The sequence below is a fragment of the Schistocerca nitens genome, chromosome 4 (genome assembly GCF_023898315.1).
Source record: "Schistocerca nitens isolate TAMUIC-IGC-003100 chromosome 4, iqSchNite1.1, whole genome shotgun sequence".
Taxonomy (NCBI): domain Eukaryota; kingdom Metazoa; phylum Arthropoda; class Insecta; order Orthoptera; family Acrididae; genus Schistocerca; species Schistocerca nitens.
The window spans coordinates 956,721,996-956,747,790 of record NC_064617.1 but is presented as its reverse complement, the minus strand read 5'-3'; positions in this window follow the sequence as shown (position 1 = coordinate 956,747,790).

Genomic DNA, 25,795 nt, shown 5'->3' with positions numbered 1-25,795 from the left:
TGATGAACACGAAGCAGGTGACGGCATCTTGCAACGAGTTTTCCTCAATTTTGAGCCAAATACTTTTCACCTTTCTCTATGGTGATAAACGCAGAGTCTCTCAATTTCCTATATCCCCATTTGAGCTCTGACTGGCTTTCGATGTGTGGAAGAGACCCAGATTCGAATGAGCAATGACCTGATTTCTACAACCGCCGTTTGCCCCGCCGTTCCCTCAACCAAACACACATTCAAACATACCCAACCAAGTCGTGTATATTTGGGAGGGAGCTCAATGAAATTACTGCACTAAACTGAACTTATACAACACAGTGACGAAGCTTAGACAGAACGGTAACAGAGATAACCAGGACGGATGGGTAAGTATACACTAGAGAGGACAATTTACGTATTTCGAAAAATACTATATATTCCAGTGAATAGCCAGCCGAGGTGGCCGAGCGGTTCTAGGCGCTACAGTCTGGAACCGCCAGAGTCGCAGCTTCGAATCCTGCCTCGGGCATGGGTGTGTCTGATGCCCTTAGATTAGTTAGATTTAAGTAGTTCTAAGTTCTAGGGGACTGATGACCTCAGATGTTAAGTCCCATAGTGCTCAAAGCCGTGTGAACCATTTTTTGAAACATTCCAGTGAATAATTGACGAGTAAAAATTCATTCGACTACGAGTGAGTAGTAGGGAGTTGGGGTTATTGGTGCAACTTAAATATCAAATTGATATGCAAATTTATTAAATTGACCAATTAATCACCCCACCACCGAACACGCTCATCCCCACATCCCGACCCCAGACCCGACCACGCCCACCCCGTTCCCGAATGACGTCATGTGTTTTTCTCAGCCTCCACGTAGATCCCTTCTCCACCCTCGCCCCCCTCCAACCTACCCTACTGACGGAAATTCTGAATTTTGGCGGGAATTTCGAATTTTGGTGGTAATTTCGAATTTTTGTGGGAATTTCATTGTCCCAGGGATGTGCCGACGTCCCACTCCACCTGAGAATTGGCGGGAAATTAAAATTAAAATTGGCGGTGCCCTCTCCGGGATTCGAACCCTGGTTCTCCTGTGTAGAAAGCCCAAATGCACCCCCCTAACGCAGTTACACCACCAGAGGCGCTTGAAATTAATAGTGGCCAATGGGAACGCAGCATCCGATCACAACAGGGATATAAGGCGGTCCCAGCATCTCCGCAGCCTCAGTTGCAGTCCGTCACCCAGAATGAAGCGCCATTCGAGATCGTCCAGCGCCGTCCGGCCACAGCAGCAACAGAATACGAAGAAGCCGCGGAAGAGTAAGTGCCCCTTGCTTAATGTCTGTCTGTACTGCCGTGTAAGAGTCTTTGCGTTTGTGTCATCGCTTGTAACGTGTTTCCTTCTTTGCTCACCAGTGGATCCGGCGTCCTCCCGACCTTATACACTCCTGGAAATTGAAATAAGAACACCGTGAATTCATTGTCCCAAGAAGTGGAAACTCTATTGACACATTCCTGGGGTCAGATACATCACATGATCACACTGACAGAACCACAGGCACATAGACACAGGCAACAGAGCATGCACAATGTCGGCACTAGTACAGTGTATATCCACCTTTCGCAGCAATGCAGGCTGCTATTCTCCCATGGAGACGATCGTAGAGATGCTGGATGTAGTCCTGTGGAACGGCTTGCCATGCCATTTCCACCTGGCGCCTCAGTTGGACCAGCGTTCGTGCTGGACGTGCAGACCGCGTGAGACGACGCTTCATCCAGTCCCAAACATGCTCAATGGGGGACAGATCCGGAGATCTTGCTGGCCAGGGTAGTTGACTTACACCTTCTAGAGCACGTTGGGTGCCACGGGATACATGCGGACGTGCATTGTCCTGTTGGAACAGCAGGTTCCCTTGCCGGTCTAGGAATGGTCGAACGATGGGTTCGATGACGGTTTGGATGTACCGTGCACTATTCAGTGTCCCCTCGACGATCACCAGTGGTGTACGGCCAGTGTAGGAGATCGCTCCCCACACCATGATGCCGGGTGTTGGCCCTGTGTGCCTCGGTCGTATGCAGTCCTGATTGTGGCGCTCACCTGCACGGCGCCAAACACGCATACGACCATCATTGGCACCAAGGCAGAAGCGACTCTCATCGCTGAAGACGACACGTCTCCATTCGTCCCTCCATTCACGCCTGTCGCGACACCACTGGAGGCGGGCTGCACGATGTTGGGGCGTGAGCGGAAGACGGCCTAACGGTGTGCGGGACCGTAGCCCAGCTTCATGGAGACGGTTGCGAATGGTCCTCGCCGATACCCCAGGAGCAACAGTGTCCCTAATTTGCTGGGAAGTGGCGGAGCGGTCCCCTACGGCACTGCGTAGGATCCTACGGTCTTGGCGTGCATCCGTGCGTCGCTGCGGTCCGGTCCCAGGTCGACGGGCACGTGCACCTTCCGCCGACCACTGGCGACAACATCGATGTACTGTGGAGACCTCACGCCCCACGTGTTGAGCAATTCGGCGGTACGTCCACCCGGCCTCCCGCATGCCCACTATACGCCCTCGCTCAAAGTCCGTCAACTGCACATACGGTTCACGTCCACGCTGTCGCGACATGCTACCAGTGTTAAAGACAGCGATGGAGCTCCGTATGCCACGGCAAACTGGCTGACACTGACGGCGGCGGTGCACAAATGCTGCGCAGCTAGCGCCATTCGACGGCCAACACCGCGGTTCCTGGTGTGTCCGCTGCGCCGTGCGTGTGATCGTTGCTTGTACAGCCCTCTCGCAGTGTCCGGAGCAAGTATGGTGGGTCAGACACACCGGTGTCAATGTGTTCTTTTTTCCATTTCCAGGAGTGTATCTGTTTTTTACACAGTACGATATGGCTAGGGATTGTGCTTGTTGTGAGCGGATACAAGGAGAGTTGGCTGCTGTCAGTAAACAGCTGGAAGCTGCGCTGGCTACCGTCGACAAGCTTCTAGCTGATGATCAAAATTGCGGTGACGTCAGGGCGCCAGTGACGAGAGCTGCGACACCTTTGGTGCGACTGAAATGCCCTGGTGACCCGGACGTTGCTGCGGCTTCTGATACGCTACACTTGACTAGTCCATCCTCACTCCAGAGTGGGTGGGAGAGGGTTGTGAGTTGGCGTGTCACTGGGAGGAAGTACAAAGTTGGAGCAGGCCGAGCGGCTGGCTCCCTATGTTTTAGTAATAGGTACTAGGTGCTACCTGTTGTGAATTGGCAGGAGCCAATTCACGGGGTTTGGAGGAAGCCGAAAGGCACGCGTTAAGCTCACGCAGACTGGCGTGAGGTCTGGAACAGTTAAGGGAATTTTTAGTAGCAAATAAAGTACGTAGTTGATGTAATACTTAACTTTAATCCATAATTGTAGAACATCGGTCTGACGGTACCAGCATCCCAAGATAAATAACAATCTCAATATAAACTGTTAATGGCGCCTTGCTAGGTCGTAGCAAATGACTTAGCTGAAGGCTATGCTAACTATCGTCTCGGCAAATGAGAGCGTGATTGTCAGTGAACCATGGCTAGCAACGTCGGCTGTACAACTGGGGCGAGTGCCAGGAAGTCTCACTAGACCTGCCGTGTGGTGGCGCTCGGTCTGCAATCACTGACAGTGGCGACACGCGGGTCCGACGTATACTACCGGACCGCGGCCGATTTAAAGGCTACCACCTAGCAAGTGTGGTGTCTGGCGGTGACACCACACTACCCATTGTTGACGATAACTCTGAGCTACCACTGGATGCCTCACCTGTTCATCTAGCGGTCAATTTTCCTGCCCAGGCCGGACAGGTATAGAAGGTGGGTATGGTTGCCATTGGGAGCTCCAATTTTAGGCGGGTGATGGAGCGCCTTAGGGAGATAGTAGGCAAGGCGCGAAAGATTTAGAGTGTGCTTCTTTTTATTTGCCAGTAGGTCTCATCCTTGATGTGGAGGAGGCCTTGCCGGCGGCTATCGAGTGCACTGGGTGCAACCGGCTACATGTAGTGGCACATGTCGGCACGAATGACGCCTGCCGCTTGGGTTCTGATGCCATCCTCGGCTCCTTCCGGAGGCCGGCTGATTTAGTGAAGGCAAATAGCAACGCACGCGGGGTGCAGGTTAAGCTGTCTATTTGTAGCATCGTACCTGGGTTGATCGCTACTGCCTGGTTTGGAACAGAGTGGAATGTCTAAACCAGAGACTCAGACGACTATGCGACGGTATCGGAAGGGAATTTCTCGACCTCCGCTATCGGGTGCAAAATTGTAGGTTTCTCCTTAATAAGCCAGGCGTGCACTACACGCAGGAAGAGTCTCCTAGTGAAGCGGAGCAAGTGCTGCGTGCACATGGGGATTTTGTAGTTTAGAGAACCACTCCCTTGGGATCAAAGACGATTTTCCTGTTAAATCCGCTACAGTGACCTCAGAGAAACAATGTCCTCGCAGATCAATGATAGAAAAGATTGACTTTAGTAAACTGCAGGAGCAGCCAAGGAAACGTCCCAGAATTAGAATCGTTTACTGAAGGCCATAATTCACAGATAGTACTGGGAACAGAAAAATGGTTGAAACCATACGATGACAACGGAATAGTAAGTTCAGATTGGAATGTTTATCGTAAGGATAGGTTAGTCGCCAATTGTGGCAGCGTGTTTATTGCAGCAAAAAATTCGATAAAATCTAGCAAGGTTATCACTAATTCCGAATGTGAATTAATCTGGCTGAACTGAGTGTCAAAGTACAGTCAGAAATGGGTCTGTAGTTGTAAAGCGCTTCAGGCAGAAGCTTCATAACGTCATTAGTAATTTTCCTGATCATGCCATTTTAATAGGGGTGACTTCCCCTTGTCACGTATAGATCTCGAGTGTTACGCCATCAAAACTAGTGCCAGAGACAGGGATTCGTGTGGCATTGTTCTGGATGTCTTCAAATGGTTCAAATGGCTCTGAGCACTATGGGACTCAACTGCTGTGGTCATAAGTCCCCTAGAACTTAGAACTACTTAAACCTAACTAACCTAAGGACATCACACACATCCATGCCCGAGGCAGGATTCGAACCTGCGACCGTAGCGTCTGGATGTCTTGCCCGAAAATTACCTTGAGCAGATGGTTATAAAACCAACTAGTGAGGGTAACGTGTTAGACCTCCTGGAAACAAAAAGACCTGAACTTGTCGAATCAGTTAACGTAGAGGAAGGTATCAGTGATCATAAGGCTGTGACAGCATGTATGACGACGGGTCCTATAATGAATAATAAGAAAAGTAGGAAGATATATTTGCTAAGCAAGGGTGACAGGCTACAAGTTTCCGAATATTTCAGCAGTCAGTAGCAAATGTTCAGTGATGAGGACGAAGATGTGGAGAATAAATGGAAAAAATTCAAAGGCATCGTTCAATATGCCCTAGACAAGTATGTTCGGAGTAAGGTTTTAAGGGATGGGAAAGATTCACCATGCTTTAATAGCCGTGTTAGAAAAGCGATATATAAACAAAGAGCACTTGAACTCAGAGTCAAGAGAATTAGAAACCTAGCCGACAAATAAAAGCTGAACGAAACGAAAAGGAGCATAAGGAGAGTAATAAAAGAAGCCTTCAATGATTTTGAAAGTAACATGTTGTCAAGCGATCTGTATAAAAACCCTAAGAGATTTTGGTCATATGTAAAATCAGTTGTCGTATCCGGATCCCACTCCATCTATTGCCAGGTCTGGGTTGTTAATATGCATTGTGGCACTGGTAGATAGTGGCCAGATGTCCATCCTGTCAGCACGCTGTACCTCCAAGGATGGAAATAGTGAACCCCAGCTGTATACGTCTTGTGTAAACCGTGATGTAGGCATGTGTAACTCAGGCGGGACGTGGGGATCAGCCCAGTATTCACCTAGTGGGATGGGGAAAACCGCCTAAAAACCACATACAGGCTAGCAAGCACACCCACCCGTAGCCTTTAATATGCCGGCCGGATTCGATCTGGGACTAGCGCGCCTACCCGAGTCCAGGAAGCAGCGCATTAGCGCTCTCTGTTAACCTGGCAGGTATGTAAAATCAGTAAATGGGTCAATATCATCTATTCATTCTCTCAGCGAGCACATCGGCACCTAAGAGGGAGACAACAGAATGAAGGCCGAAACACTGAATTCGGTCTTCCGAATTTGTTTCACCGTGAAAGATCGTAACACTTTCAATCGTCGTACGAACGTCGAAATGGCAGATAAGGAGATGACCGATCGCGGAATTGAAAAGCAGCTACAATCGCTAAGAAATGGAAAGGCATCAGGCCCACATGAGCTACCTATACGATTCTACAAAGTTTATGCGAAAGAACTTGCTCTCCTTCTAGCAGAAATTTATGTAGATCGCTTGAGCAACGAAAGGTGCCGAACGACTAGAAAACAACGCAGGTCATTCCGGTTTTCAAGAAAGGGCGTAAGATAGATCCACGCAATTAAAGACCTATATCGTTGACGTCAATCTGTTGTAGATTTATGGAACATGTCTTATGCTCAAGAATTATAAAGTTTTTGGAAAATGAACATCTCCTCTGTTTCGCAAACCGAGATCCTGCGAAACTCAGCTCGCTCTGTTCCTCCATGAAATCCACACACAGCGCAGTGGACAATGGCGCTCCGGTTGATGACGTGTTCCTTGATTTCAGTAAGGCATTTGACACCGTACCGCTTTGCCGATAAATGAAGAAAAAAAAAAAAGACTGCATTCAAGACTTTCTTGCAGACAGAACTCAACACGTCGCACGTCGCTCTTAACGGAACAAAATCGACTTATGTAAAGATAATATCCGGAGTACCACAGAGAAGTGTGATAGAAGAGTTGCTGTTTACCATATACAGTGTGTTACAAAAAGGTACGGCCAAACTTTCAGGAAACATTCCTCATACACAAAGAAAGAAAATATGTTATGTGGATATGTGTCCGGAAACGCTTACTTTCCATGTTAGAGCTCATTTTATTACTTCTCTTCAAATCACATTAATCATGGAATGGAAACACACAGCAACAGAACGTAAAAGCGTGACTTCAAACACTTTGTTACAGGAAATGTTCAAAATGTCCTCCGTTAGCGAGGATACATGCATCCACCCTCCGTCGCATGGAATCCCTGATGCGCTGATGCAGCCCTGGAGAATGGCGTATTGTATCACATCCGTCCACAATACGAGCACGAAGAGTCTCTACATTTGGTTCTGGGGTTGCGTAGACAAGAGATTTCAAATGCCCCCATAAATGAAAGACAAGACGGTTGAGGTCAGGAGAGCGTGGGGGCCATGGAATTGGTCCGCCTCTACCAATCCATCGGTCAGCGAATTAGTTGTTGAGAAGCATACGAACACTTCGACTGAAATGTGCAGGAGCTCCATCGTGCATGAACCACATGTTGTGTCGTACTTGTAAAGGCACATGTTCTAGCAGCACAGGTAGAGTATTAGAGTATCCCGTATGAAATCATGATAACGAGCTCCATTGAGCGTAGGTGGAAGAACAAGGGGCCCAATCGAGACATCACCAACAATGCCTGCCCAAACGTTCACAGAAAATCTGTGTTGATGACGTGATTGCACAATTGCATGTGGATTCTCGTCATCCCACACATGTTGATTGTGAAAATTTACAATTTGATTACGTTGGAATGAAGCCCCATCCGTAAAGAGAACATTTGCACTGAAATGATTGACACATTGTTGGATGAACCATTCGCAGAAGTGTACACGTGGAGGCCAATAAGCTGCTGATAGTGCCTGCACACGCTGTACATGGTACGGAAACAACTGGTTCTCCCGTAGCACTCTCCATACAGTGACGTGGTCAACGTTACCTTGTACAGCAGCAACTTCTCTGACGCTGACATTAGGGTTATCGTCAACTGCACGAAGAATTGCCTCGTCCATTGCAGGTGTCCTCGTCGTTCTAGGTCTTCCCCAGTCGCGAGTCATAGGCTGGAATGTTCCGTGCTCCCTAAGACGCCGATCAATTGCTTCGAACGTCTTCCTGTCGGGACACCTTCGTTCTGGAAGTCTGTCTCGATAAAAACGTACCGCGCCACGGCTATTGCCCCGTGCTAATCCATACATCAAATGGGCATCTGCCAACTCCGCATTTGTAAACATTGCACTGACTTCAAAACCACGTTCGTGATGAACACTAACCTGTTGATGCTACGTACTGATGTCTTGATGCTAGTACTGTAGAGCAATGAGTCGCATGTCAACACAAGTACCGAAGTCAACATTACCTTCCTTCAACTGGCAGTGAATCGAGGAAGTACAGTACATACTGACGAAACTAAAATGAGCTCTAAAATGGAAATTAAGCGTTTCCGGACACATGTCCACATAACAAATTTTCTTTATTTGTATGCGAGGAATGTTTCCTGAAAGTTTGGCCGTACCTTTTTGTAACACCCTGTATATAAATGATCTAGTAGAAAGCGACGGATGCTCATTGAGGCTGTTCGCAGATGATACAGTTGTCTATACTAAAGAAGCAACGCCAGAAGATAGTAAGAATTTCTAGTACAACCTGCAGAGAATTGATAAATGGAGCAGGCTCTGACAGTTGACACTGAACGTAAATAAATGTAGCATATTGCGCATACATAGGAAAAGAAATCCACTAATGTAAAGCTACGCTATTGTGATTAAAATTCTTCTGGGTATTATGCCGCGTCATTGCTAAAAACTAACAACAATAATAAACTAAGCCCGACGTTTCGGCCGAATTGCAACGGCATTCCTCAAGGCACGTCGGTTTTAGTTTATTATTGTTGTTAGTTTTTAGCAATGACGCGGCATAATATCCAGAAGAATTTTAAAAACTATGACACCGGTAGCGGAAACCTATGTTCTTATATCAGCTTCGCTATTGATGACAAACAGCTAGAGACAGCGTCTCCCGTAACACATCTAGGCGTGAGTATCCAGAGCGACCTTAAGTGAAATGACAACATAAAACAATAGTTGGGAAAGCAGATGCTAGACTCAGATTCATCGGAAGAATCTTAAGGAAATGTAACTCATCCACGAAAGAAGTGGCTTTTAAGGCGTTTGTTCGCCCGATTCTTGAATACTGTTCATCTATCTGGGATCCCTATCAGGTAGGACTGCTAGAGGAGATAGAGAAGATCCAACGAAGAGCGGCGCGTTTCGTCACGGGAGCATTTAGCTGACGAGACAGCGTTACTCCACTGGCAGACGTTACAAGAGAGGAGTTCTGCAGCCCGGAGAGATTTACTATTGAAATTTCGGAATAGCACTTTTCAGGATTAGTCGGACAACATATTACTTCGTCCCACGTATTGATCACGAGGAGAAAATTCGAGAAATTAGGGGTAGCGTTTTTGATTCATATTGAAAACGTCTTTGCTCCTGGGTTCGAATCCTGCCACTGCATAAATTTTGATGAATAATCAGCATTGGCGGCCGAAAACTACCGTCATAAGAAGTCACCCTCATTATGCCAACGGTCTTGTCAAAGAGGGCGGAGGAGCGGACAGAGGTTCAGGGCACTCTCTTGTCCTAGGGGTGGGAAAGTGTACCTAAAGGCGGAAGAATCAGCAATGATCAACAGCATGGCGATGCAAAAGGCAATGTAAACCACTGCATTAAAGACACGTAACGTGTGTCCACAGGGCATGTGGCCTGTTATTGAAGCGTCATCATGATATCTCCATTGGAAAAAGATTCCGGAATAGTCCCCCATTCAGATCTACGGGAGGGGACTGTCAAGGCTGAGCTTACAACGAGAAAAATATTGAATAATCAAGGAAAGGATAACGTTCTACGAGTCGGGGCGTGAAATGACAGAGGCTTGAACCTGGTAGAGGAACTAGAAAATCTGAAAAAGGAAAGGCACAGGCTCAATTTAGATATAGGAAGATAGGGTACAGAGTGTGTTACTGTGAACAGTTCAGTGACAGGGTTGTTCTTATCAGAATCGACAGCAAACCAACACCGACAACGATAATTCAGGTATTCATGCCGACGTCGCAAGCTGAAGATGAAGAGATAGAGAAAGTGTATATGAGGATATTGAAAGGGTCATACAGTATGTAAAGGACAATCAAAAATCTAATAGTCATGGGGGACTGGAGTGCAGTTGTAGGGGAAGGTGTAGAAGAAAAGGATGCAGAGGAATATGGGCTTGGGACAAGGAATGAGAGAGGAGAAAGACTAATTGAGTTTTGTAACAAGTTTCAGTTAGTGATAGCGAATACTCTATACAAGAATCACAAGAGGAGGAAGTATACTTGAATAAGGCTGGGTGATACAGGAAGATACCAGACTACATCATGGGGAGACAGATATTCTGAAATCAGATACTGGATTGTACGGCGTACCAAGGAGCAGATCACATTACTGTGGGGATGAAGAATGGCTAAAGTTTAAGATATCAGTCATGAATAACCAATATGCAAAGAAGAGGGATACCGAAGTACTAAGGCACGAAGAGATATGCTTGAAGTTCTCTAAGGCTATAGATGCAGCGATAGAGAATATCTCAGTAGCTAGTACAGTTGAAGAGGACTGGACATCTCTAAAAACAGCCGTCACATAAGCTGGGAAGGAAAACGTAGGTACAAAGAAGGTAACAGTAAATAAACCATGGGTAACCGAAGAAATACTTCAATTGATCGATGAAAGAAGGAAGTACAAAAATGTTCCGGGAAACTCAGGAATACAGAAATACAAGTCACTGAGGAGTGAAATAAATGGCGAGTGCAGGGAAGCAGAGACACAATGGCTGCAGGAACAATGTGAAGACAATGAAAAAGAAATGATTGGCGGAAGGACAGACGCAGCATACAAGAGATTCAAAACAACCTTCGGTGACATTAAAAGCAAGGGTGATAACATTAAGAGTGCAACGAGAGTTCCACTGTTAATGCGGAGGAGAGAGTGGAGAGGCGGAAAGAATAAATTGAAAGCCTCTATGAGAGGGTGTAAGACGTGTATATTTTTATTGTCTATTGTCAAACCACAATTTATGAAAGATGTCTACATTTTATTAAAAGGATTAAGAGGGAATAATTAATATTTGTCATTTTGGAAATAATTGTGGTAGTAGGGAAGGTCTGCATCAAAGTATTGTTGTAGGGAGAGACCGCACATTCATATAATTTTGAAAAGGGTAGGAGAGACCGCATATGGATACATCTTAAGAAAAGAGCGGGAAAGACCGCGCATTGATACATTTTGCAATGGTAGCAGGGATTGTCTGCACCAGAAAGCATTGTTGGCGGGAGAGATCGCACTTTAGCGTTCCTAGGAAGTCAGTACTAAGCGAGATGTGAAGCGAGTCGGTAGCAGGTCCGAAGCGAGAGGTTGAGAGGAGCGGTGAGCCAGCCAGCCACTAGCTATGATTTACAAGAGATTATAAACGGATGTACACAGATATCAGCTAACAATTATCATAAGAGGAACTAATAATATTGAATTTTATTTTATTTTATTTTATTTTTTTTTTTTTTTTTTTTTTTTTTTGAGAAACTGAGGACTACTGAAGGTATGTTTGCGCAATGCTAGTTGAAAGATTATTGTAAAAAGTAAGTCCCATCTGAACGTTTGTAAAATCATTTCATTACCAGCAGTAAATATTTGAATAAACATTCCCAGAATATAATTAATTTTTGCCAGCAATGTTGCATTACTGATTATAATCCATCCCAAAAACCATCAACGTAAAACTTTGCAAAATTTTATTGTTGTGAAGAAAAAGTTTAACGATGAATTATGTAACTTCAGTCAAATTAATTAAAGAATAACAGCAGCTTTGCTATTAAAGAATAACGTCAGCTTTGGTAATGAATACAGCCACTTATTATGACAGCCCACCAGCAGCTAATAGAGTATAGTAAAACAGAGTAAAGAAGTTCATGTCGCAGTTCGATGTAGCAGTCAGATGGCGATCCAGTAACAGTAAAAAAGGTAAGGAACAGTTTTGGGTTATTGCAGGCAACGACTGAGGGCGACGACGACGACACGTTCTATGTTTCGACAAAATAATCAGCAAATCACTTTTAATAAGCAGCATTTAAATTTTTATGCGAAGATTGCACTTACTATTATTGAGGAAGAGAATCAATTTCAAAGGGAAGATTTCATTTATTATTATTAAGCAAGAGGTAGAAATCCTAAGGGAAGGTTTCATAGGTTATTGTAGAAGGGAAGGTTGCGTAACAAAAGAGATATAGAGGAGACGGGAAGGTTTCAAGGGAAATAATTGTCATTGTCTGGCGTGATAGAAGAAGAAATAGGAATCGATTTAGAGGAGATAGGGGATCCGGTATTATAATCAAAATTTAAAAGAACTTTGGAGACTTAAGATCAAATAAGGCAGAAGAGATAGGTAACATTCCATCTGAATTTCTAAAATGATTGGGGGAAGCTTCAACAAAACGAGTATTCACGTTGGTTTGTAGAATGTATGAGTCTGGCGACGTACCATCTGACTTTCGGAAAATCATCATCCACACAATTCCGAAGACGGCAAGAGTCAGAGAATTATCGCACAATCAGCTTAACAGCTCATGCATTCAAGTTGCTTACAAGAATAGTATACAGAAGAATGGAAAAGAAAATTTAGGATGCGCTATATGAGGATCAGTTTGGCTTTAGGAAACGTAAAGGCACGAGAGAGGAATTCTGACGTTGCGGTTAATAATGGAAGCAAGCCTAAAGAAAACTCAAGACACGTTTGTCCACCTGGAAAAAGCGTGCGTCAATGTAAAATGATGGAACATGTTGTAAGTAGGCTGTTTACGTTTTTATGTTGAAACGCCACGTAGTGCTCTGTATGAAAATCACTGACTGTGCTGTGTGCAGTCTGTGGCTGGTTGGAATTGTTGGAATATTCTCTATTGTATTGCTGGGCAGTTGGATGTGAACAGCGCATAGCGTTGTGCAATTGGAGGTGAGCTGCCAGCAGTGGTGGATGTGGGGAGAGAGATGGCGGAGTTACGAGAGCGGACGATCTGGACGTGTGTCAGTCAGAAAAAGGAAATTTGTAAGATTGCGTGTCATTAACTGATACATACATTATGACTTTTGAGCACAAATAATAGCCGGCCTGTGTGGCCGGCCGGTTGTAGGCGCTTCAGTCTGGAACCGCGCGACTGCTACGGTCGCAGGTTCGAATCCTACCTCGGGCATGGATGTGTGTGATGTCCTTAGGTTAATTAGGTTTAAGTAGTTCTAAGTTCTAGGGGACTGTTGACCTCAGATGTTAAGTCCCATAGTGCTCAGAGCCATTTGAACCATTTGAACAATAATAAGGTAAATACATTGTTCTCCATCAAAATCTTTCATTTGCTAACTATGCCTGTCAGTAGTTAGTGCCTTCAGTAGTTAGAACCTTTTATTTAGCTTTCAGTGTTGGCGCTCGCTGTATTGCAGTAGTTTGATTAACGAAGATTTTTGTGAGGTAAGTGATTTATGTAAGGTATAGATTACTGTTAGTCAGGGTCATTCTTTTGTAGGGACTATTGAAAGTCAGATTGCGTTGCGCTAAAGAAAAAAAATGTTGTGTGACAATTGATCAGAATAAGTAAAGAGAAAAATGTCTGAGTACGTTCAGTTTTGCTCAGCTGTTTGAAAATCAAATAACGTAGAGGTTTTCCAGCACTGTCATTTATAAATTTTTCTAAGGGGATGTTTCAATGTTCGAAATTCTGGAAAAAGTAGGGGTACGCTATAGAGGGAGGTGGATAATATACAGTACGTACAACAGTCAAGACGGAATATTAAGAGTGAACGACCAAGAACGAAGTGCTCGGATTATAAAAGGCGAAAGGCAAGGATATAATATTTCGGCCCTACTCTTCAATCTGTACATCGAGGAAGCAATGGTAAAAATAAAAGAAAGGTTCAGGAGTGGAATTAAAATACAAGGTGAAAGGATATCAATGATACTATTCGCTGATGACATTGCTATCCTGAGTGAAAGTGAAGAAGAATTAAATGATCTGTCGAACAGAATGAACAGTCTGATGAGTATACAGTATGTATTGAGAGTAAATCGGAGAAAGACGAAGGTAGTGAGAAGTAGTAGAAATGAGAACAGCGAGAAACTTAACATCAGCATTGATGGTCAGGAAGTAGAAGAAGTTAAGGAATTCTGCTACCTAGGCAGTAAAATAACTAATGACGGGCTGAGTAAGGAGGACATCAAAAGCAGACTCGCTACGGCAAAAAAGGCATTTCTGGCCAAGAGAAGTCTACTAATATCAAATACCGGCCTTAATTTGAGGAAGAAATTTCTGAGAGGTACGTGTGGAGTACAGCACTGTATGGTAGTGAAATATGGACTGTGGGAAAACCGGAACAGAAGGGAACCGAAGCATTGGAGATATGATGCTGCAAACGAATGTTGAAAATTAGGTGGACTGATAAGGTGAGGACTGGGGAGATTCTGCGCAGCAGCGGAGAGGAAAGGAATATGTGGAAAACACTGATAAGGAGAAGGGACAGGATGATAGGACATCTGTTAAGTCATGAGGGGATGAATGCCTTGGTACTAGAGGGAGCTGTAGAGTGCAAAAACCGTAGAGGAAGACAGAGATTTGAATACATCCTGCAAATAATTGAGGATGTAGGTGGCAAGTGCTTCTCTGAGATGAAGAGGTTAGCGCAGGAGAGGAATTCGTGGCGGGCTGCATCAAACAAGTTAGAAGACTGACGGCAAAAAAAATAATAATAATTCTTCCGACTCGCTATTCGCGAGTGGAACAGGGTTGTAGGACCAAATAGTGCTACCGAAAGTACCCTCCGCCACACACTATTAGGTGGCTAGAGGCCAGTTTCGTTGAAAAGATGCGGAATTTGTTGGGGGACATCGTGGAATATTTCCACTTCAGCCCCTATAGTTTCATGAACTTCCAGTAGGTGGCGGTGCTAAATGTAGCCTTCACAGCGGCGTCTGTAACGAAGGTGCGTCCCAAGCAGAGAGTTGTCATTGTTTTTTTTTTTTTTTTTTGGGGGGGGGGGGGGCAGAAAACCAGAACATCTCAGATATTCATAGGTGCTTGCAAAATGTCTGCGGTGACCTAAGCACGGCGAGTCGTTGAGCGAGTCGTGTGCCGTAACCGTAACAATGTCGCGCAGACCTGTCCTATTTTCCACCCACCGTCCGGCCGCACACAGCTGTGACTCCTGCAGTGTTGGAACGTGCGGACACTTTCATTCGAGGTGATCGAATGGATGTCTCTGTTGGTAGTGGTGACACATTCGTCCACCAGCGGGGCTGTTCAAAGATGTGTGCTCGCTGAGTTCCTCGCCGCTAACAGAAGACCATAGAGAACAACTAAGGATAATCTTTTTATCATATTTTTGTTCCAATGAAGGATACACACCGGGGTGTGCCTTACATGGGTAATGAGGTGATTATTGATGCAGTAAGACGTTAGCTCCGACGTTGACCAGTAGAGTTGTACATTGAGGGCATACAGGCCCTACAAATAAGGTGGCAGAAGGTCGTCGCATTGAACGGAGATTGTGTTTAAAGATAAGACTTTTTGGCAAAAGAGTGTGGAACAATTAGATGTACTGGAATCCTGAATAAAAGCATCCTGCTTTCAGAAAAAAGCGGTTGCATTACTTATTGAATTATCGTAAAAGCTCTGGAGCGCCCAGTACGCTTTATTGGCTTATATTCTGTTACCGGATGTTAATAAGAAATCAGTTTTTACTTTGTCTACAAAAGAATTGTTGCATTCTTTATTACAATAGTTCCTTTTGGTTTTCCTTGTTTGAGACCCTATGGCGGAAAGTGCCAATTTCTCATAATTAATTTTTGCAGAGCCTAATTGACAAATGTTTCACTGTATTAGTTTATCCATCCCGTCACCCTACGCGTAGCACGGTTTGGACAAAACACCGAGTGGCGCAGTGGCTAGCACACTGGACTCGTATTCGTATTCGGGAGGACGACGGTTCAATCCCGCGTCCGGCCATTCTGATTTCGGTTTTCTGTGATTTCCCTAAATCACTCCAGGCAAATGCCGAGATGGTTTCTTTGAAGGGCACGGCCGACTTCCTACCCCGTCCTTCCCTAATCCGATGAGACTGGTAATCAAAAAATACCTTAAGAATATAAATCCAAGAATCCAGTGTACCATGGAGAGAGAAAATGATAACAAAATACCGTTTTTGGATGTTTTAGTTACGAGACAGACGGATAGAAGATTGAAACAACAGATTTTTAGAAAAATAACACACACAGACAGATACATAAAAACTCTAACCACCATCCAAAACAAAAGAGAGGTGTGATTACAAGTCTCGTTGACAGAGCCAGACGGATTTGCACGCCGGAGTATCTAGACGACGAATTAAAACATCTGAAGCACGCTTTTGAGAAAAATGGCTACTCAAAGAAAGAAGTAAGCAGAATTCTGCAACCAAACAACAAAAAGCTTAAGGACAAGTCCGAAAAACGATGGAAGAATACAGTCTCTCACCCTTTTATAAAGAAAGTAACGGATCAGATTGGAAAGATTTAAGTAAACATGATATTAGACCTGTTTTTAGACCAACGAAGAAAATTTGTCATGTTCTTCGGTCTGTAGAAGATAAACGCGCTCCTCAATCAGCCAGTGGCGTACATAAAATTCCGTGTACATGTGGTAAAGTTTATGTTGGAACAACAAAAAGAAGCGTAAATAGACAGTTAAAAGAACACAGAAGTCTTTGCCGATTAGGAAAAACAGATAAATCGGCTGTAGCAGAACACGCTTTTCAGCCAGGAAATCATCAAGTGAAGTTTTCCGAAACAAAAAATTTATCTACGACGACGAACTATTACCCACGGCTTTGTAGAGAAGCAATTGAAATATATAACCATAGGGATAATTTTAATCGGAAAGAAGAGACCATGAAACTTAGTGATATTTGGACAGTAGCACTACAGAATTGCTAGACAGTTTTATCCGTGACGAGATTACGATCGATAGTTAAGTTTTATCTCTGACAAAGATTATCTCTGCATATCACGTGTAACTCTAGTCACGCCCACTTTCTACGATATATAAGTCGCTCTCAGACGTCCGACCCGTCAGCCGGTAAGACTCACCGAAGGAGAAACACCCCTCTGAAGATGTCCAACGCAGCTCTGGACGAAACGTTGAGAGGCACCCACATGCCTTGCTCATACTGTGGCATCAAGCAGTCAGGCCTGCAAGATGAGTGGTCTGCCAAGCGAGTGGATTCATTCTTATTTCTCGAGTAACATGAACTCTCGTACTCACAATTAAGTTACAAAATGGCTCTGAGCACTATGGGACTTAACTTCTAAGGTCATCAGTCCCCTAGAACTTAGAACTACTTAAACCTAACTAACCTAAGAACATCACACACATCCATGCCCGAGGCAGGATTCGAACCTGCGACCGTAGCGGTCACGCGGTTCCAGACTGTAGCGCCTTTAACCGCTTGGCCACACCGGCCGGCATTAAGTTACAAATTATCCTCCTATACGAATAATACGCAACGGAAACGCAGACTGACTATCAGTAATTTACGGAACTCTGACTGTTCACTACGTACTGGCAATACAACATTTTCTTTTTTTTATTTAACGGCTTTTATCAACACGTGACCATCGCACTGGATATGAGTGGCGCACACATTATAAATTCTGGATATCGTCACAACATACAATCTTATTTATTCCGATAAATTCTATAACCTAAACACACAAATTCTACAACCTACAACAATAACACATCAGAAATTCCGCCCAGTGGGCATGGCTTTACATTGGTGATTCTCTGTCTCTGTCTCGTAATTATTTAACGCTACAGTGCACTTTCTGGATAGGATGGTGGATCTTTTATATCTCACACTTCGACTCTCACAATCATCATCACGAAACTTTCCTCCAGAGCGAGCGGTACAAAAGGAACACGCATAACCCATTACCTCTGAAACTACCTTGCTACTCTCCCATGCAAACCACACATACTTAAATTACATGACATACACTACACTACAACATGAAATACAACACAGGGAATAGTCACAACGTTATCACTTTCAGCTTTCCCACTTCAGTTAATATTTATCCCAGTTTCACACGACACTGCCCCACTTCGTAATTCTACTTTCCTACTATGAACTCTGGAGATATATGCACGTCTTCCTGTGCAATGCAAGCCAAGTGGCGTTGCTGGATAGACGGCTGACTCACCTTGCTTCTCTCTCAGAGTATTATAGTTTGAATCAAGCGTCACACGGAAACATATCTCGCAAAGTAATATCAAGAACATATTCATCACACACACGAGTCCTCAACTGATACCATGGACGAGTACTTCTCTTTATTCTTTGTCTCATACACAGATTGAGACTCACACAGTACTCACCACATGGAAGTACTCGCCTCTAATTTCAAGTCCTGCACACGCTATTTCTTAAATATTTCAACTTAGCACACACGCTAGTAATTCAGCTTAACTTACGCACACAGAAGTATTTCAACTTATTGCTACACGTGGTTTCAAAATGGTTCAAATGGCTCTGAGCACTATGGGACTCAACTGCTGAGGTTATTAGTCCCCTAGAACTTAGAACTAGTTAAACCTAACTAACCTAAGGACATCACACACATCCATGCCCGAGGCAGGATTCGAACCTGCGACCGTAGCGGTCTCGCGGTTCCAGACTGCAGCGCCAGAACCGCGCGGCCACTTCGGCCGGCTGCTACACGTGGTTTCATTGTGACCGTTGGTCACTTCCGAAGATTACTACGATCCCATTAATATTACCTGCCTGACATTTAATTCTCCCCACAAATGTTCCTGAAATAGAGAAATTATTATTTCAAACTACTCTTAAATATTTCTCATGCATACCATGTCTCCACTCTTTTGTCTTTACGGAGCACAACTAAGACAGGTCTTAACAGCACAAGATCCAGCAGCAGAGTGCTGAAACATGGCCGTTCTTCAGGTCCTCTCGCACCTCTGTCGAAGTGGGGGAGCACCTTGCTACCGTATTGGTCAGCCACATTTCAGGCGCTCAAAGCTCAGGTAAATTTCATCTCTTTGGTCCCACCAAAGATGGCCAAAGGATCGTCTCAAAGATGATCATATATTCACATTCACTATCTGCGTTTAGCAGACGACTATACATTCATTCATTTCACAGATCTCACCAAACTGGATGTAGGGATTTATTTTGTGGGAGTGCACATGTTATCAATTAAATAGATAAATGGGCTTCGCTGTATTAATTGAAATTGAGTTATTTTACAAAAAAAGTGTGTTGTTCTGACGAAAATAATGAAGTATGTTGTACCTATTCTCAATGTCGGGCGGTACTGTACCCTTTCACCACCGGCTACCCATGCAGAAAAAAATGGCACGGTACTATCCTAGCAATACGAGGGTAGTTCCGAACATTTTTTTAAAGAAAACTGTATTCGAACAAACGTAGCAAGTCATCATCATAATAACCAGGAGGAGACCTTAGCCCCTGGTGACCTCAAATAGACGAACAAATGCTGTTACTTTACCAAATTATAGACACAGTTGTTGCATTATTGTACTCTTCACAATCCGGAGTAACGTACACATACAAATTTACAACAATCCACATGACAAATAAAACATTACATCATACAAATAACAAACAATGTTGAGATAAAAATTTTCTTTGTTACTGGGATCTTTGTTATTTTTATGAGTAATCCAAACTTCACTAATTCTATGACAAATAAAAAAATACTAATTGTACTCATGAAATTTTAAATAGCTCACCGTCCAAACACAGATCAAGTAATCCGACATTCATAAATTGCGTTGTAATAATCTTTCACACGGCAATGTCTAATTACAAAACAAAATCTACATAAGAAAAAAATTGCGTACACTAGTTACATGTAGAATATCAGGCTCCATACCAGCACTCTAAAATGTACATCAAACCTACAGAGAAATTAAACTGAGAAAAGAAACAACGAAATATACCACAAGTTACATACTGGCTACGTAATATAGTCAGTCTAAGACATCATGTCATACCTCATTAACTATCATCATTTAAGCAATTGCCACCACTACTCGACTGTGAGTTTAACCTTATCCTTGTCCACCAGTACAAATACCTGCTGCTGAGCTAGTCAGTCCATCAACTTTGATCAATACACGCTGTAAATAGTTAGCAATAAGTGCTTGAATCCACCAGTAGCTCTCGTATCTTACTCTACTGCTCATTTCTCTGTTGTTACACATTTAGACGACAAGAACTTGCATTTCGACTAGCCTTCGTTACACTTTAATGTGAAATATCACCACTGTGATAATGAAAATAAGTGGCTTCAGTCAACACACCAACAAGATCATTACTGCCCACGACATCAAAATGCATCAGTTAATTCCGATATTTGTTGTGCAATGCTAACTCTTGTCCCCTGTGACAACCTTACTGACCAATGCAACAAGAGCCAATACGTTAGTATTACGCCACTGGCTAATAATTAAAGCATCATTGTACCAAATATTCTAATAAACATGCTACGTGAACTTGATAACCCAGAACAAACAAACAAAAAACACTAACTATTCCAAACACAAATGTTAATAAAATACAAATACACTTGCTGTCCCTTCTGGAATGAAACATGTAAAAAAAAGTACACAATTACAAGTACAAATACATTATTCCCTATCTCGCGAGTCACACGGAATCATTTCATTCTGTGATTTTCTTGGGATCAAAAAAGTTGCTGACAGGTTCCCTAGAAACACTGTCTCGGTGTCAAAGCTCTCCCATGGTTACCCGGACGAAAGTCTTTAAGTCACTCAAATCGGCATTTTGAACACATTAAACACAAATGTCATAGTCACTCTCAGAGTACCATCCACACGAATCTGGTCGTCCAGAAATGGCCCTACAACTACTATTACCTACGGTTCTGTCCTTTCAGTTCATGGTGTAATTAAAAGTCGTAAGTTCCAACAAACAGCACTTATTCCCGCACCAATTAAGGAAATATCCCCTACTACAAATGCAAATGTCAATGTCCCACTTTAGTTTCTTGCGTTCATACAATAATTAGTCACCAAACGACAACTGTCCTCTTTAAGTATACCAAGCAACCCACATGCAATTCAAAAAGCACACTTAACAAGTCACTGCCACAAGTTTATTTATCCCACCGTTCAGTGGTCAAGACGAAACGAAACCATCGTCCTGTGTGCTAAAGACAAAATCTTTTCCACCACTCACAACATGGAAACACCAGTCCTTCACTTTCCACCTTATGGAGACATACGAGCAGTCATCTTGTTTCGCGGCTCCACAGTCCAGTACTAGTTAATAGTTGCTGGTAAAAAATGCTCGCCGGACTCTGCCGCGCGTCGTTCATTCTGCCGTGGCGTGGTGAGTACTGTGAGAGTCTCAATCTGTGTATGAGACAAAGGATAAAGAGAAGTACTCGTCCATGGTATCAGTTGAGGACTCGTGTGTGTGATGAATATGTTCTTGATATTACTTTGCAATATATGTTTCCGTGTGACGCTTGATTCAAACTATAATACTTTGAGTGAGAAGCAAGGTGATTCAGCCGTCTATCCAGCAACGCCACTTGGCTTGCATTGCACAGGAAGACGTGCATATATCTCCAGAGTTCATAGTAGGAAAGTAGTATTACGAAGTGGGGCAGTGTCGTGTGAAACTGGGATAAATATTAATTGAAGTGGGAAAGCTGAAAGTGATAATGTTGTGACTATTCCCTGTGTTGTATTTCCTTTTGTACTGCTTGGTCTGGAGGAAAGTTTTGTGATGATGATTGTGAGAGTCGAAGCGTGAGATATAATAAAAGATCCACCATCCTATCCAGAAAGTGCACTGTAGCGTTAAATAATTACGAGACCATGAGATAGAGAATCACCAATGTAAAGCCATGCCCACTGGGCGGAATTTCTCATGTGTTATTGTTGTAGGTTATAGAATTTGTGTGTTTAGGTTATAGAATTTATCGGAATTAATAAGATAGTAAAAAGAAAAAGATTGGTAACCTTTTCCTTCGAATTGTATGTTGTTATGATATCCAGAATTTATAATGTGGGCGCCACTCATATTCAGTGCGATGGCCACGTGTTGATAAAAGCCATTAAATAAAAAAAGAAAATGTGGTATTGCCAGTGCGTAGTGAACAGTCAGAGTTCTGTAAATTACTGATAGTCAGATGTACGTTTCCGTTGCGTATTATTCATATAGGAGGATATTTTGTAACTTAATTGTGAGTACGATAGTTCATGTTACTCGATAAATAAGAATGAATCCACTCGCTTGGCAGACCACTTATCTTGCAGGCCTGACTGCTTGATGCCACAATATGAGCAAGGCATGTGGGTGCCTCTCATAATTTCCACCCTGCCAGGATTTTTTGCTGTTAGGGTTTGCTGTTAAGATTTTTTTTAATGGAATGTATTGTGATAGCACTAAGAAGTTAAATTTTTTTTTGAAATTTCTTTCTGGATCGGTGAGGATCTTTTACTTTTTTTATGTAATTAATTGCTATATCGTCCAAGGCTGGAAGATCGTTGCATAATTTTTTTTGCGTAATGTCCGTAGTAACTAGGTCGCAGTCGAAAAGTGTAGTCACCATGGAGAATAGTGATTCTGGGGTGAACGTAGCAGTGCAGCAGGAAGTGGGTGTCGACCTTGGGTTAATGAGCGAGAACGGCAAACACTCGGCCTGAATTGTTCAGCGGACCACGGCTAGGTGATCCTTTATGTGGCGGGCTTAGTCCACAAACGGGGGCTTTTCCCAAGGACGCAGGCGAGCCGGGACTAGGTCCGGAATGCAGTGAAAGTGTAGCTTCCCTTAGCGAAGCTACCGTTTCTCAGGCGAATGAGGTGAGCGCACCAAAAGCAGCAAATGACAATGTGTTTCTGCAGTTTTCACAGAGGATGGATAGAGATAATAAGGAGAGAGATAGGGAAAATAAGGAAAGATTGGAAGCAAATAAGGAAAGATTGGAAGCGATGGATATAGATAATAAGGAGAGAGATAGGGAGATTAAGGAAATATTGGAAGCGATGGATAAAGATAATAAGGAAAGATTGGAAGCGATGGATAAAGATAGTAAGGAAAGTATGGAGGCATTGGATAAGGGAAATAAAGAGGCAATGAGGAAGCTACACTCAGTTATCGATGAGTGTCTGCCTGCAGTTAATAATCGGTTAGATGAGGGGGAGAAGAATCTGGGTGCGTTGAAGCAAGTATGTGACGCCGTGAAAGAAAAAGCCAATAATTTGGAGGTACGAATAATTGCAATAGAGAGTGATACTACAGAACGTAGGGACGTGTTGCCGCATGAGCGAATCAAAGAGGTAGTGGTCAGAATGAATAAGATTAGTGCAGATGTAGAAAAGATCAGTATAAGAGGCGAGACAGGCTCTGACAGTACGTAGCGAGAGGTTTATGCCAACCAGGGGGAGATACAATCACTATTACAGCTTAAAGAGGCGCAATTAGAAATAAATAGGAAACATAGGGAAGAACTAGCACAGTTGCAATTAGCGTGCAGAAGCGAAGGTGAAACACCACCAGGTAGACTGCAGAGGGAGAGTGAGATAAATTCAAAAAACGAAAATAGGCAGAAGGAGGAAGACGAACTCAGAGAGTTAGAGGAACGGTTGTGTCGGATAAAACAGGTGGCAAACCCAACTGGGTATAGTCCAAGGTCGGAAAACATAAATGCGGCAGAAGAATGTAGGAGGCACTTCGTGTCGGTACGAACATACACTTGTTTTCCGGATCCTGATAATTACCAACATCCATGCCTGTGGCTGTCTCAATTTCAAGATTCATTACCCTCATCGTGGGGACCGATCCTCAAAATGAAGTTTGTGTGTAACCATTTGAGGGACGAGGCTAGAGCGAAAATGCAGGAAGTTATTAAAGACTGTAGTAGCTACAAGATATTTTGTGACAAGTTTTTCAATGAATTCTGGTCGAAAAGTAAGCAGGACCAGGTTAATCAAAGCATACTGATGATGCCAAATCGTAACGAAGGTGGTATAAGAGATCCTGTGGCGTGCTATCAGGAAATGCTGAGACGAAATAGGTATTTGGATGTGCCATGCGAACCTGGGGAGCTCATTAGGATCTGTATAACGAAGTTGCCAGTGAGATTGCGCAGAGATATAGTGATAGCAGGCAGAGGCTTAGAAGATTCCGCGTCATTTCAGCACTGGTTACAAGAATTGGGTAATGAGAGCAATATCGTGAACGGAGACACGACTCATAGGTCAGATAGTGTCGAGGATAGGAACGGCAGAAACTATCGGAATGACAGGAGAGCATGGAATCCTGGCATTTCATTCTTGTCATAATGGATTGAAGGATAGGAGAAACTAATCCAATATATCAGCCCTTAACATCTTGCTTTAAAACACATGCTGCTGGCACTGAAAATTGTCTGTGTAGCAGACATACTCTACTGATATGTAGGAATGCAAATACCATACTTCTGATCAGAGAATAAAACACCAGTAATGGCATCTGTTAGGCTGGTCTCTCAGAGCAAAATTTGCAAATTTTTATTTCGAACACTAAAGTAAAAGGACTGTTTCCTCAAAACAAACCAGTTGCAAAAAAAAAAAAAAGTTATGTAATAGTGCCAATGAGTTCAGTTTATTTAGTGCGATTTGACTATTGCAGGTACTTAACACGTAATGTAAAAAGTCAACATTGTGATCGAAGTTTTTAAATTAGATGCCATCTGATCTATAATATGTGATTGTCGTGGTGACAGTTATAATGAAGTGCTGTGTATGGTTGTTCGGAATCTGGTGTTAGGGAAAGAGGCCACTAGCACCTAAGTTTCTAACACTTTGGCTGCCCATTTCTCCCAGCATGTATATTCTCTGCACACATTTAATTTTCATGTAAGCACAGATTCCTAACCAGCACATTCTTTGCTGTGTATAGTGGACCATTCAGAGTGAGGCGGATTGTCCATGAAAATGCTGTACTGATTGAGACGATCAAGGGAAAACAATCTCGTGGGCTTCTTCACATTTCTAACATCAAATTATGGAAAAGTTAAGGATAGATCGAAAGTAGGCAATTTATGGTAGATAGTCAGTGTATTTATTTGTGGTGTGTAACGTTGTCCAGGGTCAAATCGAACATTTGAATTTTCAGGCGGGATGTCAGGAAGTATGACGGAATAGACTGGTCGAATGAGTCATGAACAGGAGTCGACAGAGTGGTGCATGTACGTATTTTTTGTCATATGAATAAGGATCAAGCAGAAACGACGTGATGATTAATGAGTGGATAAAGATGGTAGATAGAGAGAGAAGCGACGTGATAAATAGTAGTGGATAAAGGTGATATTTAAGGAGAGAAGCGACGTGAAGCAGTGTGATTAATAAAGAGAGATTCGACGTGATGAAACAGTGGTAAAGAAAGGTGAATAGAATTAATAATGTGGAGATGTCTTAGATGTATGTTACAGAGAGGCCTGTGTATGCTGCAATCGAGATTGATGCGAATGGCGAAGGAAGACCAGGAAATGATGGAGTAATGGACTGATGGAGAGCCGAAATACGAATGAAGAGATGAGGACAACTGCACAACGTGAAGGGGCAAAAGGGAGTATGAGATCCAGATGGTGAACGTTGTGGAATACTGACGTAAGAGGTAATATAAGTGTAAATCTAATTCATACCATAACATTTGCAATATGAAAAAAAAATTTTTTGTTGTTGTTGTTGTTGAAGACTGGTACCAGTATAACTAATCAAAACGGTACCAAGAATGTGTACAGTTATTTTGCAGGATGA